Genomic DNA, 14,082 nt, shown 5'->3' with positions numbered 1-14,082 from the left:
GCCTCTTATCTCTGTATATAAGTAAAACGGCGCCATTGCAGGCTGTTTGCAGCAATGTGTGAATAAGTCGTATCGTGAATGTGTTAATTGCGATAAATATTTTCACGTGATTAATTTAAAAAAATTAATTACTGCCCGTTCATGCGATAAATTTGACAGCCCTACATTTAACAATTCAAAATAAATGCATTCATTTGGGATGAAATGCATAACTGATGCTCCAACAATCTAACGATATACTGGCAAGTGGGGTGGCCAACCAATGTCAGTTCGCTTCCTCCACTTTAAATTAATCAAAGAATTATGAAAAAAAAAAAAGATGCTTTGCGTTCTGGGACATAGAAATGCGTAGCGTCTAATATTTGTTCCCAAAATGTATTGATTAATAAACGTGACGCAAAGTGGCCCCGGCTAATCACTACTTAATTTAATAGAGGTGCGTCTCAATTACTTCTTTTGTTTATTATTCTATATCATGCGTCCGGGATGGCAATTTTAAAGATATCGGTGTGTGAGTCAAATAATCATTTGTACGTTAAGGCACAAAACGCGTAAAAGACTCATTCCTTCAGTTATTTGTTTAAATACTTCTGATGGAAGACAAATGTTTCCGTTAGCTTCGATCCTATGGCAACTATTGTACTTCAACAAGCACGAGTCGTGATAGTGAAGAAAACGAAGAAAAAAAAATATGGCAAAAGAAGAAAAGACTTCGTCGTTTGTCCCTTTGTTGTCGTTTCAATCAATTGGAGTAGTTGAAACTCACCTTTCTTTCTGTTTGGATATTGCACTGTTTTGAGGTGGAGCCGGTGCTAGCGCTGGCTTCCCTATCCCAAGACCTCCAGTTTTAGTTCTGTGATTCAACACACTCTCTTTTCTTCCCTGAAAGAAGTTGCTCTGCTCTGCTCTGCTCTGCTCTGCTCTGTTCTGCTGGCCAACCTCCCTCCACCTTGTGTCCCGTCCCGTCCGGCTGTGTACAAGTTGCAAAGCCAAGTTTGAGACGTGGCCAGAGACCGCTGGCGAGCCGCCAGTGGGCTGGGCGGGGGTTTAGGTTACAGGGAAGGCTGTTGGGTAGGTGGGTGGGCAAAGAAGGGCAGGCGGGACGAGAGCCAGTGACAGAGGCTCGCTGGCGTTTTGTTGTCCCCTGTTCAGCCAGAGTCAAATATATGAGGAGGGTCATTCTCAACCTAGTCTCAATGTACCCCAGGGGTTCAGTGAGTCAGCGGTCAGAACACTGTGTGTGCCTGTGTGTTCTGTTCACATCCGTGACGTCACAATCTCCTTGGCCATTATTGGCTGCATTGCATACCATTACATATATTTTTGGCTTTGCTCATGTTTAGGTCTCAAGGACCGAATGGTGCGAGAGCCCTCTTGAAAGTCAAAAGATGAGTATTATTAGTATGATTATTGTCAAGGGCGCAGGCTTGGTCTCCACATTTGTAAGGACAATATAACAGCATAACCTGCATGTACACTTTTTGCTGGGGACGGGAGATTCATAATGATTAATGCAAAATAAATCTGTATAGATTTATACTAACTTTTATGCATAGGCAGAGTTTGACTTTTTTGGGGGGGGGGGGGGGGCACAACATGTTGATGACACGGAAACGCAGTGTCAGCAATAAAATTAACTTACAACAATATTTATAATAATAAGTTGACAGTGAGCGTTTTTTGTTTCACATCATTCTTGAGGGGAATTCTAAATCAGGCTGCTTAGGCAATACTTTTTGCCAAGATTGTCAACCATTGAATATGGTATGCCCGGTGTCGTGCCAATGTAGTTACCCCAGTCAAAGATTGTATCCCCTGGGCGGAGCCATATGGAGGTAGATTTGTGTCTTTATTATTCAATCAAAAAAAACAAGTTGCTTAAAAAAAAAAAAAAAAAAGTTGCTTCAATCAAAATATATATTTTCAATTTTTTTAAAAAGTCGCTTCAATCAAAAAAAAAAAAAAGAAAAAATCTGTTTGAATGCAAAAATAAATTCGAAACCAAAAAAATGCTTGTGAAAGCTATTTTTCTTTGATTTATTTTTTTTGTTTGTTTGTTGGATTCAAGTTTTTTTTTTTTTTTGATTGAAGCATCTGTTTTGATTGAATAATGTTGATTTGTGTTTGGGCCTCATTTTGGCTAGGACATTTTTGTCTTTATTATTCAATCAAAAAATAAGTCGCTTGAAAAGAAAAAACATTTTCAAAAGGAAGAATCACTTAAATCAAAGAAAGAAAAAATTCAATTATAGAAAACGTTTTTGAATGCGAACAAATATTTGAGATTTAAAAATTTGCATTTGAACACTTAATTTTTCATTGAAAAAGTTTTATTTGATTGAAGCAATCCTTTTTGTGTTTGAGCCATATTATGTGTAGGACATTTGTGTCACAATCCTTCAATCCCCCCAAAAGTTGCTTCAACCCAAAAAAAATATATATATATATATTTTCAAAGATTTTTTTTTTTTTTAAAGAATAAAATTGCCCTCCCCTATTTTTTTTTTGGGGGGGGGGGGCGGAAATTGTATGCATAGTAAATGACCGTCTATGGTGCTAGTCACATGATCTGTTCGAAAAATAACTTTGACCCATTATAAAAATACATATTTTTTGTTCATTTCATTCATTTTTGTTGCAGTTTTATTGCTCTACAACTTTTATATATATTTATATATAGGAAAATCAATTTCATGCAATTACATTTTTCAGCCACCAGGGGGGCCTGGCCCCCCTGCCCCCTCCCTTAAAATCCGCTTATGCTTTTATGTGTATTGGTTCAGCTTACACTGTTCAATTCAAGCCTTTGTTTTCTAAAACGACTAAACATTTTGAAAACTTCCAGAAAAAATGTTCGGATTTTAATAGCAAATTTAAATTGCATTATTTGAACATAACTTCTATTATATTAACATAATAAAATAAATACAAGCTTGTTAATTATCTCTTAACGATCCAGGAATAAAAAAAAAATAAACATTTGTCTTAAAACCATTCAACATTGTCGAAATACAGAAATCAAATATAACTGAAAAAACTTCTTTGTCAGGGAATAACAAAAATAAATAAATAAATAAATAAAAATGGAGCTATCCTTCAGGTAAAACTGATTTTGTCCACAAGCACAGCCAAATTCAACAAAAAAAAAAAAAAAAAAAAAAAAAAAAAAAGCTCCTGTAGGCTGCTTTAAGACCACATAAATAAAATAAAATGTAAAATTAGGGAGAAGGAGGTGGACCTAGATTCACCTTCATTTCTCACAGTGAATTTAACTTTAACAGTAGAAAACACATACAGGACCCTTCTCTCTAAGCAGCTTCCTACTCAAGTTTTGCACGTTAACAAGTTCAAACAGTTTAATGTTATGCCAACTCTGATGAAGGTCAGACTTTCAGTAGCAAAATTAGTGGTGTGTTCCCCACTTCCACAACATTGATATCTTTTTACATTTGTTACAGTGGCTGCTACTGGCTGAAAAAAAAACTTCCAGTAACCCTGATATCTAATGTGTGTTTGTGGGTGTTTGTTGGGGGGGTCAAGTTATCAGCCAATCAAATAAGCGTTTTCGGAGGGTAAAAAATGAACTGGCACATTCAGCAAGTGTGAAGAGGTACATGTCCCAGATAGCAGACCGACGTTGAAAAAATGTTGGATCAGCTGTCAATCTTATATCATTGAATCAACGTCACTTTTGCGCCCTCAATTAATGTTGTTTCACTGGTGAAATCCTTACAGAACCTAAACATCATTTCGATTATTAATAGTGGAACAACTCTGAATCAATGTTATGTTTTCGACCAAAACGCCCGCTCGTCCATAATTCAATGACTTTTCAATCATATTTCACGGTCAATCATAATTCAACTTTTTGTCAACATTAGTTCATCAACCATAAAACAATGTAAACAACAACCATCAACAACCATCACCTGACATACCATAGAACAACGTAATTTTAACATCACTTGACGTCGAAAATTTCCATGTCAACTATACTGATGATTTTGATGGAAAATCAACGTTTATTCCATGTCGGTCTGCTCTCTGGGGAAAGTCTGAATATAATGAAAATAATTCACCTAATAATGGTGGGGTCAATTACAACAATAAAACATATGGGATGACAATCTAAAAGACCTATATAACTGAAGTCATTATATAACGCAAATAAGGTTGCTTAAAAGTTGGTGGGGACAATTTGAGCATCCTGAAAAGTTGGAAGTGTTTTGTCCCTACCGTCCCTATGCAAACCTACGTCCTCGATTATTGTTATTATTTTCTTAAATGGTTCAACATCTCCCCCTTCCTTGAATTTTTCAAAAGACCTCCCCTATTAGAATTTTTTGACGTAGAGCGATGAAAATAGCCTACGAATGCTATTTTTAGACCGTGACGTTGCCATCGTAACACGGAAGTGGGACATTATAGACACACCCTCGCATACAAACCATGTTATTTCTGCCTGTTTTCTTCGGTAATTTTTCAAAAAAGAACATGCCGATCAAACACTGCTGCTATGGAACTTGTAGAAACGACTCTAGACTTTGCGACATATGAAAGATGTTTTCTTCATACATTTCCCGAAACCAAAAACTCAGAGGAAAAAATGTTAAGATTGGATCAACTTGGACGTCCAAAAGACCAGTTTAACGCCAGCAAGGTGAAGCCATTCACATTAGATATGCAGTAAACATTTTGTTTGGGGCCATGGTCCTTCAGAGGAGGAAGACGTAAAGCCATTTTGCTATTTTTTAGCGTGGCGTTTTGCTGTGCTGCTTCTGTCTGACAATGAATGACCTGAAAAAAATTCAAATGGTATGTGACTGCCACTGTTACCTTTTCTGTTATAAAATTTAAAACAAAAAAATTAAATTAAATTAAAAAAAACTTTAGTATGGGGGAAGTATAAATATACTGTATTATAGAATTCGGTTTGTTATTAATGAAAAAATAAAAGTGTTCGTTGGCTGTCACTGAGTAGCATTTGTGATTGCTACACAAAAATAGTAATGTAAATTGCCCCCAAGAACGGTCAGAGACGTAAAACAACCAGAGGATATGACATAATATATATATATATATATATATATATATATATATATATATATATATATATATATATATATATATATATCATATATATATATATATATTAGGGCTGTCAAAATTATCGCGTTAACGCGTGGTAATTAATTTTTTAAATTAATCACGTTAAAATATTTGACGCAATTAACGCACTAGGCCCGCTCAGACAGATTTAAATGTCAGTACGGTGAAAGGCCAACTTGTTAATTGTGTTTTATGGAGTTTTTTCGCCCTCTGCTGGTGCTTGGGTGTGACTTGCATATATTATGTGGCGTAATGTTGCCCTCTGCTGGCGATTCAGTGCAGCTGATTATTTGGGTTTCGGCGCGCTTTTCTGACGTGATTATATGTCGACGCAAACTCACACTAATACACAGTGCTATTCAGACCAGCTAACGTCCGCATCCAGTATTCAGTGGCAGTTCTCATAGCCCCATCACACTGTTTGTGTCTAATACATGCGTCGCTTGTGAGTTATATTCCTCCTTTGTTTATATTCATGAGCATTAGATAGTTATTGATGACGTGTATTTGAATTTGTTCACATATGTGGTGAAATGCAGTTACATTGTTAGATGCTTGTGAGCTAATTGGCTAGTGCTACTGCTCAAATGGACACGTGTGTGTACATTTTATGTTATTTTGTGATTTATGCATAACATTGCCTTGTTATTTTCAGTTTTACAAAAATACAAGAAACGTGCTCCTGTCAAAAAGAGATGACTTCAGTAAAGCCCATGCAACTTTGCCACACCGTCTGATTTATTTTTGGAACTTACGTTCGCTATCTGTCAGTTTGTGTACTCACACACATTGAAGACAGAATAGGGCCACTAGTTTATTTTTTGATTGAAAATTTTACAAATTTTATTAAAACGAAAACATTAAGAGGCGTTTTAATATAACATTTCTATAACTTGTACTAATATTCATCTTTTAAGAACTACAAGTCTTTCTATCCATGGATCACTTTAACAGAATGTTAATAATGTTAATGCCATCTTGTTGATTTATTGTTATAATAAACAAATACAGTCCTTATGTACCATATGTTGAATGTATATATCCATCTTGTCTTATCTTTCCATTCCAACAATAATTTACAGAAAAATATGGCATATTTTATAGATGGTTTGAATTGCGATTAATTACGATTAATTAATTTTTAAGCTGTAATTAACTCGATTAAAAATTTTAATCGTTTGACAGCCCTAATATATATATATATATATATATAGATATATATATAGAAGAGAGCACATCACCCCTGTGCTCCAGGCCCTTCACTGGCTTCCAGTCGAGTTTAGATTTTAAATTTAAAATCCTCCTTCTTACATTTAAGACCATTAATGGGTTGGGGCCATCTTATCCCACCGATGCTCTGGTTCCATACCGCCCCAACAGAACACACCGCTCTCAGAATGCTGGTCTACTGGTAGTTCCCAGGGTTTCTAAAAGTACTGTTGGAGATAGAGCCTTTAGCCACCAAGCCCCTGTTTTATGGAATCAGCTTCCAGCTAATATTAAAGAAGCCGAGACAGTCTGCACATTTAAGATTAGATTAAAAACGTTCCTATTCAACAAAGCTTATGGTCAGGCTAGTTGAAGTCGGAGTAGACTCACAGTTTAGTCTAAGCTGCACTAGAAGCTATAAAGCTGGGGGAAGTACAGCCACTGAGTTCTATCTCCTTTTTCTCACTCAACCTACCACTTATCTTACTTTATTTCTATTTTCCAATTTTAATATCTAGTTGTCTAGTCTCTTCATCACTAGTCACCCGGTGTCCCCTTTCCCCTCTCCCCTCTGGGGAGGGGCTATTTTTCAGCTGCAGCCTCCTGACTGTGTGGACCCCTGGCTGGATGGACGTCCTCATTGCTACCCCCGTTTCATCTGGCTAGATGGACCTCTTCTTGCTCCTTTACTCCACTGCATCTTTACGGACTGTAACTTCGCCTGCTAATTCCCACTAGCGGTCCTGGGGCTTCCTGTCTATCCGTCCTGGGAGTGGATCTCTCCTGACTGTGGTACTCCCCAAGGTTTCTCATTTTCTCCCGAATACTCTGGAGTTTTTGGAGTTTTTCCCTGCCGACATGGAGGGTCCAAGGATGGGAGATACCCAGGACTTGAATTTATTTATTAGGGCCCGAGCACTAAGCGTGCAAAGGCCCTATTGTTTGCAAAGGATTATTATTAGGGCCCGAGCACTAAGCGTGCGCGGACTGAGGAGAATTTGAGGATCGCTTCAGGCAGTCATCTTTGTAAATCTCACTGGGACGGCACCAAACCAAAGTTCCATTATCATCGCGTTGTCCAATGCAGTTACTTAACTCATCACTGAAAATAACCCTCATCCAGTCATTCAAAGTCCATGATTGCCTCTCCTTAGCCCATTGCGGTCTTGATCTTTTCTGTTTAAGTGTCAATGTTAGTTTCCTTTTAGCTTGCCTGTATGTTTGCACAGTTCTGTCACATACCTTCACTCCAGCTTACTCCCATTTCTTCTTCATTTGTCTTGTTGTCTATCTTCTGTTTTCAAGACATCTTCTGTTTTCAAGACATATTTTGAGTTATTTTGAGGGGAAAATAAATTAACTCTATTATATAAGCTGCACACAGATTACTTTTCATTGTGTCAAAGTGTCATTTTGTCAGTGTTGTCCCATGAAAAAATATACTTAAATATTTGCAGAAATGCGAGGGGTGTCCTCACTTTTGTGTTACACTTTATGGCCTTTAGTTGTTTGTCATGACGTTTGGATGTCTCCCTCGGTCTACCAATACGCTTAACTTTATCAAACCTTGCCACGCTGTTTGTACTCGGGCCAGATTTTTGATACAGCTGACTGTGAGCAGCCCACATCTTTGGCAACCACACGTGTAGCGTTACCTTCTTCAAGAAGTTTGCTAATCCTCTCCTTGGTCTCAAGAGACAACTCTCTTGTTGGAGCCATGATTCTTGTGAATCCACTTGGTCCCGCAGCCCTCCAAGGTGTGATAACGGCACTGTTTTTAACTGCTGACTAACGAGCAGATCTAATCTGTGGCAGGGGCCCAATTAAGGAAAGGAAATTGACTGGGTGTGTCTGTAATTTCTACTCAAAATGGAGTGATTCTATTTTTTTTTTCAGAATGGAGTGATTCTTAAATAAATTCCCTGCACTTGCTCAATAAAAGTAACATTTACCACCACATTGTTTTTTATTAATTTCTTTTAGTGTTTCCGAATGTCAAGGAGTTGCACTTTTGAACTAATTCATTAATTTTTCAAGCTTTTTATCTGAGTTTGTTCTACATGATAAAATATCTGAGGGAGTGCTCATCCGGGGCTGGTAATTCCATACTTTTTGCTAGAGGTTGATAGCATTTATGAAAGAACCTTAGAGGTTCCACACAACTGCTATAAGTAATTCTTACGTTATGCAGTTAAATGAAAAATGCTTCAATGATTTAAGTAAGACTTAAATTAACTACTTGAACAAGTTAAGCAATTCCTATTCAAACCTGTTACATTCAAAATGTGGAACCACCTGTCAATTTTAAATATTCGTTGTGATGTTGTCAATATTCTGGATAAGTGGTGGACCTCAGTGCAGAGCATGGGCCTAACTGGCAATTGTATCCTACTGTAGCGCTCGCAAGAGGTAACAGAGGGACTTTGAATCCCTTAACCCCTGGGTGTTATTTGTCCATTTTTTGGCTTTTTTCGTTTTTTTCTGTGTTTAAAAGGAAAAAAAGCATATGAAAAAATACACTAGGGAGCTGATATTTCCTGCAGGATACTAAATCATGTAGAAGTTCGAAATGGCACCATCCGGCAATTTCTAACTTATTGCAAACAGGCTGGGAAGATTTGCACTAAACTCTTGTTATTTTGCCATTTTTTGGCTCATTGACTCCCATTATAAATCATGATTTTTAATATGCTGTAAACCTGATGTTTTATCATGCATTTTCCGTGATTATTGATGCAATCGCTTCTTTGGCGAGTCAAAAACATGCAGATAAAAAAATTTTTGTGTTGACACCCAGAAGTCACTAGATGGAGCCATAGGCCAATACATGAATTTTCTTGCGAAGCTAGCTTCAGATCGGTCAAAAATTAATGCAATAAAGACGGTTGGCTTTACAAAAAAAATGGTGTCAATGTTGTCTGAGCTCACTTTCAGTCTATTTGGGCATGCGTATTTGCAATTTTGCACGTTTGCACAAGACAATAAAAAGGTACTTCCCGGAAATGCAAAAAAACCAAAACAAAAAACCACGTGTTTATTGTTGTCGTTTGAATTTCAACTTTTATTGGTTGGGTGTTTGAATTTCTTTACTCTCATTGGTTCTGGGCATTTTGGGAGTCTCTGTTCTCGCGAGGATCACCATTTTGCATTTCTTCCAACACAACTTATGATCGATGGCGGCGAGAAGTATTTCACCGCAGGACACGATTCGAATGGTGTTAGAAAATCCTGATTCCGACGACGACGACCTTTGTTCGGACGCTTCTTTGGAGAGCCCAGAAGACATTGAACAAATTCTTCCGGACTTTCGATGCCGGAGGAGGACGGCTTTGATGACGAGGATTAGGAAATAGTTGACAACATAACGAGATGAAAGCGGGGAGCAGAAGGCGGGGGCACGGACATGACCACGTTGAGGCGCATGACGAAAATGACGGCGATCGAGGTAATGACGAGAGTGAGTAAGCAAATGTTTTGCATATCAAGGTTTGTCTTGTAAAAGCTGATCAAAGATCAAAGCTGTTATTGTTGCGTGCGCTTGTGCTTTGCAGGCCTGAGGCACATACTCCTGCCGCCGGCGCGCACTCAGGTGGCCAATGTGTGTTTTTTCACATGCCGGACATTTCGTCATGCAGCGCGTTTGTGCTGTTCACGGAGATCTACCCTCGTTTGTGCTGTTCACGGAGATCTACCCTGAGTGGAACGTGAAGAAAAGCTACAAGCGCCGACTATTTCTTGAGGAACTTGGCAAGGCTCTAATTCGGCCAGAAGTCCTAAAACGGGAACCACCGCCTTCTGCCGAAGGCTTGGTTGAGCAGCGAGCTGGACCCCCGTCCAAGCGCAAACAATGTGGCCTTTGCACAAAGCCACTTCGGGCTTCGAACATAATAATAAATAATAATACATTTTATTTATAACGCACTTTACATTTGAACAACAAATCTCAAAGTGCACATCATGAATTGTGTATGTTGTTATTATGTTAACTGTTATATTGTATGTATGTTTTGTAAAATTGTTAACATAAATTCTATTATCAAATCAGTTATTGTCACGTTGTCACAGTCTTGTTCTAAAACAAAAAATCTATTGTTACGACTTTTACTTATCCAATGATGTAATTATGTAATATAAAATATTTTAGTTTGATTTATATATAGCCTATATAGCATAGTTAGTTTTACTATTAGGATAATGCTGCTATTATTGTCCATAGGGGGCCAAAACAAAAAAACTATATGTTTAGATAGGTCTGATGCCACTGAACATTGTGAGTGGTTGAAAATGAAAACATATTCAGAAATAACTTAGTTATCACACTTCAAAGGAAAAGCCATTTTTTGGACAAAATCACAAGAGTTGAATGTAAATGAGAAAACTGCAATTGTGTAAAAAGTGGGTGTGCATAAAAAAATTGGTTGTTACGACTTGTGGACTTATTCAAGCCTCTAACTATGTGATATGGAATATTCAAATTAGACTTTTGTTTTTTATATATATACAGCATAGTTAGTTTTGCTATTCGGATAATGCTGTTATTATTGTCCATAGGGGGCATTGAAAAATAAAAAAAATAAAAAACTTTATATGTGTAGATAGGTCTGACGCCACTGAACATTTTGAGTGGCTGAAAGTGAAAAAATATTCAGAAATGACTTAGTTATCACACTTCAAAGGAAAAGCCATTTTTTGGACAAAATTACAAGAGTTTAGTGTAAATGAGAAAACTGCAAATGTGTAAAAACTGGGCATGCATAAAAAAATCGGTTGTTATGACTTAACGACTTATTCAAGCCTCTAACTATGTGATATGGAATATTCAAATTAGACTTTTGTTTTTTATATATATACAGCATAGTTAGTTTTGCTATTCGGATAATGCTGCTATTATTGTCCATAGGGGGCATTGAAAAATAAAAAAAATAAAAAACTATATATGTGTAGATAGGTCTGATGCCACTGAAGATTTTGAGTGGTTGAAAGTGAAAAAATATTCAGAAATGACTTAGTTATCACACTTCAAAGGAAAAGCCATTTTTTGGACAAAATCACAAGAGTTTAGTGTAAATGAGAAAACTGCAAATGTGTAAAAACTGGGCATGCATAAAAAAATCGGTTGTTATGACTTAACGACTTATTCAAGCCTCTAACTATGTGATATGGAATATTCAAATTAGACTTTTGTTTTTTATATATATACAGCATAGTTAGTTTTGCTATTCGGATAATGCTGCTATTATTGTCCATAGGGGGCATTGAAAAATAAAAAAAATAAAAAAACTATATATGTGTAGATAGGTCTGATGCCACTGAAGATTTTGAGTGGTTGAAAGTGAAAAAATATTCAGAAATGACTTAGTTATCACACTTCAAAGGAAAAGCCATTTTTTGGACTAAATCACAAGAGTTTAGTGTAAATGAGAAAACTGCAAATGTGTAAAAACTGGGCATGCATAAAAAAATCGGTTGTTATGACTTAACGACTTATTCAAGCCTCTAACTATGTGATATGGAATATTCAAATTAGACTTTTGTTTTTTATATATATACAGCATAGTTAGTTTTGCTATTCGGATAATGCTGCTATTATTGTCCATAGGGGGCATTGAAAAATTAAAAAAAATAAAAAACTTTATATGTGTAGATAGGTCTGACGCCACTGAACATTTTGAGTGGCTGAAAGTGAAAAAATATTCAGAAATGACTTAGTTATCACACTTACAAGGAAAAGCCATTTTTTGGACAAAATCACAAGAATTTAGTCAAGATAAAATAACGCCCAAGGGTTAAAGTGCTTATGACAGAATTTTTAAAAAAAAGTCTTAAATAGCATTATTAAGTGAATTAGAATGATTTTTTTCGAGACGATTCGATTATATACAACAATTTCGTAAAGCGCAGATGACGAGAAAAAAGTCTTTTAATCTGCCGTTTAGCCCTTGCCTGTCATTATAGCGCCCCACCGTCCCCAGCTGGAGGATGACGTCGGCAGGGTCACGATTTCATCTGATTTAGAGTTCAGCCCATTGTGGGGGAATTATTCAGAATGAGGAAAATGCGACAAAGAGAACAGCAAAATGTCATTGTTTCAATCTCTACTCCACTATTTCTACAGGAGATTCATTTTATCTAAGTATTTTTCCCCAATTGCTAAATAAATGGTATGGTCATGACAAATAACAGTTGTGCTAAATGGAATATGAAATATTAAAAATGCATTTATTCAGTACGACATGGCAAAATTCATTCATAATTGTCAAATTTTCTTGCACCTCCCGAACGATACTTTATGCCACCGGGGTTAGTCCGGCTTTTGTCATTTCCCTGCCCCGGCTTCGGAAAGCGTAAACAAACCAGTAGGCGTGAAACTAGCCGACATGCCAACCCGAACCGAGCGGCGTTTCAAAGTCTTATATTTGTTTTTCGAAGTGAAAAATCACACAAAACTACCCAGGATTATGTCACACGGAGGTAGGATTGTCGATTGTCTAGTAACAGCTCATCGTTCCCCTGCTGCGGGCAGGAGAGCTTGTTTGCCGGGTAACAGCTGGAGAATGACCGCCAGACAAACCGGCCGATGTCGGAGGAGCGCGTAGCTCCCCGAGCCCAACCCGAGGATGGTGGTCTATGGCCGGTGTTCTGCCAAATTTTTGACCCTTATAATATTCTGCTCCCAAAGCTGTTGTTGTGAATAAGCCCTCTTTTACATTCAGTTGGAATCTCAATGTTATCCTCAGGTGCTAAATAAACAAGTAACATCGTAAGCATACATGTTCAACAGGAATATGGCGTAAATTAATGCTTATCTACACGGCAAAGACGTAAACAGAGGGAGAGCGGCGTGCAGTTGTTGTGTGCAGCTAACATGGCAGGACGTCTCTGAGGAGAACATTGTACACGTCCGTACATTTTTTGACCATTTGATACTGAATAAAACATGATAAAATCAATAAATAATAATAAATTCAAATTGATTAGTTACATTAACTTAAAGTACAATATGCTACACAATTTGACCGGGAAAAATAAAAATAGAACAAAATCAACAGTGTCATTGTACAGAGATTTGCTGCAGGCAGTATTAGTTCCTTTGCTATGGTGTGGAGTCATTTTGCACTGAGCAACTCGGTACACCGCCTTAAATGATGCTCACAGTGCTCGCTGGTTTACTGATTTAACACTCACAAAGCGGCACGATTGCCGGCAATATTCGGCACTTTTTCCATTATAAAAATCAGGCGGCATATCAATACTATTGGGGTCGAATGTCTTTAAGTGACATCTTAATTGATATGGCTTCATAATGCCCGCTGGCAACATTTATAGACACAGTAAAAATACAGGTCTTTCCTCATCTCCCACTGTATTAAAAGTGAAGCCAAACGTTACATACGCATCGTCAGATTTCCTAGTCTTAGCTTTTCATATCCCCGTGCCCACTTGCTATGTACTCATTTGGTTCAAAAATACTACGCACACTCTGAAAATGAGAGCGCCACTACCACCTACTGAATGGGTGTGCAATTACATGTTATTCTATTACGGCACAGGTGTCAAACCGATTCCAGAAAAGGCCTAGTGGGTGCAGGTTTGCTTTCCAACCAATGAAGAAGACACCTTTTCACCAATTAGATCTTTTACATGTGTAATCAGTTCAACTTTGTCAGGTGCTGCTTGTTTCAGCAGGAAGTTCATTTTTTAAACTCTCTGCGCGTTGTCGGTTGGAACAAAATCCAGCACCCACTAGGCCCTTTCTGGAATCGG

At 37.4% G+C, this 14,082-nt stretch overlaps 1 protein-coding gene across 3 annotated transcripts in view; it reads right to left on the bottom strand.

Annotated features, from left to right (window-relative positions):
* chst6 (carbohydrate sulfotransferase 6) overlaps positions 1 to 8,060 on the bottom strand; it is a 31,766-nt gene extending 23,706 nt beyond the window's left edge. The window contains exons 1-2 of one of the 3 annotated variants that reach the window (XM_057835776.1): positions 7,974 to 8,060; positions 7,561 to 7,630 (exon numbers count right to left, since the gene is read on the bottom strand). The gene's annotated coding sequence lies outside the window, so the exon portion shown is untranslated. Of the gene's footprint in view, positions 1 to 766; positions 1,226 to 7,560; positions 7,631 to 7,973 lie in introns of those variants that run through there. The other 2 variants (XM_057835777.1, XM_057835778.1) reach the window with 2 other exon arrangements.
* Positions 8,061 to 14,082: the final 6,022 nt, after the last annotated feature.

This window comes from Corythoichthys intestinalis, chromosome 5, assembly GCF_030265065.1.
Source record: "Corythoichthys intestinalis isolate RoL2023-P3 chromosome 5, ASM3026506v1, whole genome shotgun sequence".
Classification (NCBI taxonomy): domain Eukaryota; kingdom Metazoa; phylum Chordata; class Actinopteri; order Syngnathiformes; family Syngnathidae; genus Corythoichthys; species Corythoichthys intestinalis.
Note: the sequence above shows the minus strand (reverse complement) of the source record. Positions and strands in the feature narration are given on the sequence as shown.